We start from the raw sequence: 5775 nt of genomic DNA, 5'->3' as shown, positions 1-5775 counted from the left end.
GAGATAGTGAGTAGAGGCAGAGCATGGGGCCATTAGCAGGTACAGAAGGCTGGGGACGCCAAAAGGCAGCTGGCTTCCATGCAGCCCAGGAGAAAACTACCCTCTTGTCACATTCGTTTTCCAGTCCCAGAGCTGTTGGCCAAAAGCGCACCTCCAACCCGACCAGAAACACTATCTATGTTGCTGTGTGTGTGGAAATGAATGTCTCTTTTTTTTTTTTTTTTTTTTTTTTTTGCCAGAATGCGTGGACAAATATGCAAGTAGAAAGAAAAGAAAGAAAGAAAGAAAGAGAGAGAGAGAGAGAGAGAAAGAAAGAAAGAAAGAAAGAAAGAAAGAAAGAAAGAAAGAAAGAAAGAAAGAAAGAAAGAAAGAAAGACAGACAGACAGACGGGTGTAACTTACAAAAAAGCTTACTGGATTTAGAATGCCAAGGTCTAGAGAATGGAAAGTGATTGACTTGGAAATCAAATGAAATGGAAAAAAAAAAAAAAATCTTAAAAATGGAGTGAAGGCCCCACCCCCTCGCCTTCTGCTCCTTTCCTGATCTCCTCTCCTTTATTATTGATACCTCTCTTTTTGATCTGTGCACTCCTTTGTTTTGGCTTCCCAGGTGCCTAGGGACAATGGCTAGCAGTGAGTTCTTCAGCTTCCCGGCTCGGGCTCCGCAGCCAGCCCCTCTGGCTCAGCCAGCTGGATCACACTGAATTAGTCAAGTACTTCATTATCTCCCCTCTCTGCACATTTTGCTCCAGGTAATAAATGCCCAAACAAGAGAGCCTTCTGCTGCACTGTTTGTGAAGTTCCAGGGCCTGGGCCAATTCTGCAGATAGGCTCCGTGCCCTGGGAGGGCACCACTTTTCATCCCTCGCCTGCAGTGCCCCCCAATCTCCGTTTAGTCACAGCGGTTCGCTAACCGCGGAGCTGCTGATAACCGGCCGGCTGGGGAGCCGGGGAGCCCTTGTGGAGGCGTGGGCTGGCTGGGGTGCGTAGGCCAGGCCCGGGGGGGCGCCCGGAGAGCCGGCCCAATTATGATGTTGGGAGGGATGTCGTGATCCTCGGAGGTGGCTCTGGCTAACAGGCAGGGCCTGGGGGACCCGAGGCAAGGCTGTTCTCAACAATGGACAGGCAAAAATGCAGATCTCTAGGTTTGGTGGGCAAAGCCACAGGGAGGAATTTTTAAAACATAATCAAGTGGCCACCCTTGAAAAGTCAGGTCAGGCTAAATCACGGTGTGAACTGTGTGGCCCTGTCCCCTTGCTAGTAGATGGCCCGAAATAAGAGGCTCCTTCAGCTTCGGAAGTAAGATCCAAGTTGAGCCCTCCAAATGCAAACACATTTTCTCCCTCGATTTTCCTCCGACTTCGGAGTTTTGTGAGTTTTTTTTTTTTTTTTTTTTTTTCTTCCTTCCTTCCCTGAGAACACTTTCAGCTCTGCTCATTGCAGCAGTGAGGCAACCTCCAAGGCCTTCTTTCTGGTTGGTGACAGGCCAGGTACCTAAACCAGAGGGAGCAGAATTAATAGAATTGAGGTTCTTGACCTGCACAGTAAAGGACCTTTTAGGGTGACTGAGATTGCAATGTCACAGAACTGTAAATGCATGTAAGAAAATTTGACTAAAGAGACTAGCACTTTAAATATAACACTGTCTTCATGTCAATTAAAGAGGGAGACTGACCTATAGGGAAAGTTCAAATTCAGGATTGATATGAATCAAGAGATTTTAAAGCAAGAGAAGCTTTTGTTCCATCCCTGGTACAAGTATTATGAGGAAGTCCACAGAGGAAGAAAGAATATATAGATTGACTCTCATTCATCAAAGCTAACTACTTTAATATCAAAGAATGGGGGAGAAAGGGAGCTCTCAGGCAAAAGAGGGGGCCCCCTTCTCCTTTACCCCCTGCTCCAAGTCATTAGGGAAAAAAATGGTAGAAAAGAAGCTTCTCTGACCACCGAGGTCTAGACTGCAACATTTAGATAAAAATATCAATGGCAAAATACTGCTAAATTAATCCAACTTCTTTTGATTATTGATGTCCTACTGTTTTGTGCCTGAAACAACATACAAGATGCATCAGTCATTTATAAATTATTCATTCAGTTATTTTGGCAGCAGTGTCTTTCCATTTATCAACTGATAAATGTACGGAAGATAAGAAGGGTAATTTTATAGCCTCTTGACATTTACCTTTGACATGATTTTCATATTTAATAAGGGAAAAACACTAATGAAATACGTTTGACAACACCGTAGGCATCCTAGATTAACACCAGCAAAAATAAGCCACGGGCACCTGATCTCCCAGCTTTGGCCAGGAGCTCCAGAAACTCACCAGCTCCCTTCAGTTTCCTGCTTGACACAGTCCCATCTGTGTCTGCAAACAGAAGTAGATATAATGAGAATTTTTGCTTTTGCTCCCTTGTTTGTTTGGTTCTGAATAGCTTTACTTTGTGACCTAAACAGAAAGAGGCATTGTTTTTATTTTTGGGTTTTGGCAGGGTGGGAGTCTAAACGGTTTTATTTTCTAAAATATATCTACCAGGTAAATTGGATAGGTCTATAGGGATAGCGTATGCCTGGTGATTTTGTTATTCATACCAAAGCAACTCACTTTGCACATTCATGCCAATTGTCCCTCTTGATTCTTGATAAAAGTTGCAATGGATAATCCCTTCACTATCCACCTCTCCACCATAATCAGGTCTTATTTCTGCCTTAGTCTCACCAACCTTCTCACCTGGCTTTGCATTCTACTCCACTTCTCTGACTGGTATTCTATAACGGTGCCATTGACTCACACCCCACAACACACACACACACACGCGCGTGCGCACACACACACACACAACGTGTGGAGAGATCTAGAGAGAAGCAAGGTTATCAATGACTCCCTGGGACCTAGACTGTGGGCTGGAACTGTAGCTAGAGTGGGTTGCCGAAGATGGACTGCTAGCTCTGGCCAATCAGAGGCCAAAAGAGATAAGAGTGACAGCAGTTTCTTCATACACTCTAACCAACTGATATATCTAAATGTTTCCTCTACATCCAAAAGCTTCGTCAACAGAATTTTGTAAAAGATCTGGGCATATTATGAGAAGAGTTTAAATAGATTTCAGGAGTGAGCTCAGATAGACAGGCAATTTTCATTTGGCTATTCCCTAGAAGGACCTACGGATATAAAAAGTCTCCTTATCTTAGAGTTAGTTACTGGGATACCAGGCAGGAAACCAAAGCATATTCTCAAAAATAAAACCTGAAAGGGAAATTTATCAAGATGACAGAACCGAAGTACCTGACAATGTTTGGAAGCAATGATGTTGTACAGAAATTATTTCACTTACAAGACTATAACTTCCTTCAGAAAATGAACCAAGTTACATATATGTCAGCATCCCCACAACGTAGCACAATACCAGGCAATTAATAGGTATTCAATAAATGTATGATTTTTTTGTATTATACTTAACATTTATTGAGGACTTGCCATCTGGCAGGTACTATGTTAAAAACTTGGTATAAATTATTTCATTTCATCAGCCTCATAATACTGTCAATATTAGTTTTCAATACTGTAAGTATTCAGAGGCTCGGGAAATAAAATCTAGGGAGGATAGTTTCCTGGGGTCACACAGTAGTAAGTGCCAGAGCTACGGTTTAAAAAATAATAATAATAGACTATCTAATACCAGAACCCATGCTCTTGGCTACATTTGTTGCCTCTTAGGTTGAACATCTAAGACCAGGACTGTGAAAGGAGTATGCTTGGTCAAAGCAGGACCACACAAAGCTGGCATAATTTTCATACTAAGTCATTGGGCTAGGGTTCATTAAGTTTCTCACATTATTATTATCCCAAAGGTCTAAAGCAGGGACTTTCTGGAGGCATATACAAATAAAATGCAGAGGACAAAGCCAGAACTTGAATTTTATTTTTATAACGGCATGAAAAAATTACCCAAATTCAATAAGTAAAATGAGAAACAGAAAAGTGACGTTGAACTCTTTCTTTAATAAACCTCTAAGCTATTTTTTCAAGACAACAAACGCCAACCCACAATGTAAAGAAGACATGCCAAATGCAATGACATTCAGCTTGAGAAAGGACATCCTTTACTGCAGATCTCAAGCAAAGCCAACAGCACATGCTTCTCCAACCCAAGTGACACACTCTGAAAGGTAAAGCAATGGTCTATGTGCTTTTAGCTATCTAGGGCTATCTCCTATATTATTTCTGAACTTAGTGGTTTAACCATCATAATTCAATGTCTCACAGTTTCTGCAGGTCAGGAATCTGGACATGGCTTAGCTGACTCCCCTATTCAGGATCTCTCATAAGCTATAATCAGGGTGTCAGCCAACGCTGTAGTCATCCGAAGTCTCAACTAGGGTACGATCCACTTCCCAGCCCACTCATGTGATTGAAGGCTTTAGATTAAAGGCTTCAGTTCCTTGTGGGATATTGAGGCCACTCTCAGTTCCTTGCCATATGGGCCCCTTCACAGGGCAGCTGAAAATATGGCAGATTTCTTCATTACAGCAAGGAAGAAAATAACGACGACAATGAAAAAAACTGGGAACTAGATGGAAATGACAGTTTTTAAATAACCTAATCTTCAAGTGCCATCCAATTATCTATTTTTCTTGGAGGCAAGTCACTAAGTCCAGCCCATAGTCAAGAAGGAATTATACAAGGATGCAAATATCAAGAGGGGAGGAAAAGTGGGACCATCTTAAGTCGTTCATTTATCTCATCTTACTTAAAACTAAAGGAACAAGTGCATGGACTGGCAGTGGGAAATTCCTTGAGCCAGTTAGAACAGTCATGAAAAACACAGAATATGGAAATAAGCAGAGAACTATCAAGTTATATCTGCAGAATGCATTCTGTGTTTGGCAAAGGTGACAAATTGTGTTAATGGCCCAATTCTGCAGCCTTGTGTCCATGTTCTTCTTCATGCAACTTTTCAGTTACTCTCACTAAAAAGGTACAAGTCCTTTCCTCACCTTTGGGATCTCAGCTCAGCTAAGTCATTTGCTTTAATGATGTGCCAGTTCCAAGACAAGTTCTCAAGAGTCCTGTGTATTTCTCCTTACTCTCTTGCAGCTCTGCCATTGCTATGAGAAGGATAAAACTAGGACTAACACGCTGGTCTTAGGGGATAAATGAAAACTATGTAGAGTAAAACCACTCCCAGCCTAGGCCAGCCTAAATCAGCCAACCACCACCAGCTGTAGACTTAGGAATGAGCCACCTTAAAAGTTAACCAACTTGGCCGGGCGCGGTGGCTCAAGCCTGTAATCCCAGCACTTTGGGAGGCCGAGACGGGCGGATCACGAGGTCGGGAGATCGAGACCATCCTGGCTAACACGGTGAAACCCCGTCTCTACTAAAAAAATACAAAAAAAAACTAGCCGGGCGAGGTGGCAGGCGCCTGTAGTCCCAGCTACTCGGGAGGCTGAGGCAGGAGAATGGCGTGAACCCGGGAGGCGGAGCTTGCAGTGAGCTGAGATCCGGCCACTGCACTCCAGCCTGGGCGACAGAGCGAGACTCTGTCTCAAAAAAAAAAAAAAAAAAAAAAAAAAGTTAACCAACTTATGAATGTGACCAACATGATCACAATAACTACTAAAAGGTTGTTGTTTTTTAAGCCACTAAATTTTGAGATGGTGTGTTGTGCTGGAATAAGCAGCTCCTACAGTATGGGAAAGGAAGGAATATCTGCATTAGGATCATTCTTTTACTAATAATCTCAGCTGGCTTAGAAGAAGTAAATCAA

Source organism: Macaca fascicularis, chromosome 4 (assembly GCF_037993035.2).
Source record: "Macaca fascicularis isolate 582-1 chromosome 4, T2T-MFA8v1.1".
In the NCBI taxonomy this organism is placed as follows: domain Eukaryota; kingdom Metazoa; phylum Chordata; class Mammalia; order Primates; family Cercopithecidae; genus Macaca; species Macaca fascicularis.
Note: the sequence above shows the minus strand (reverse complement) of the source record.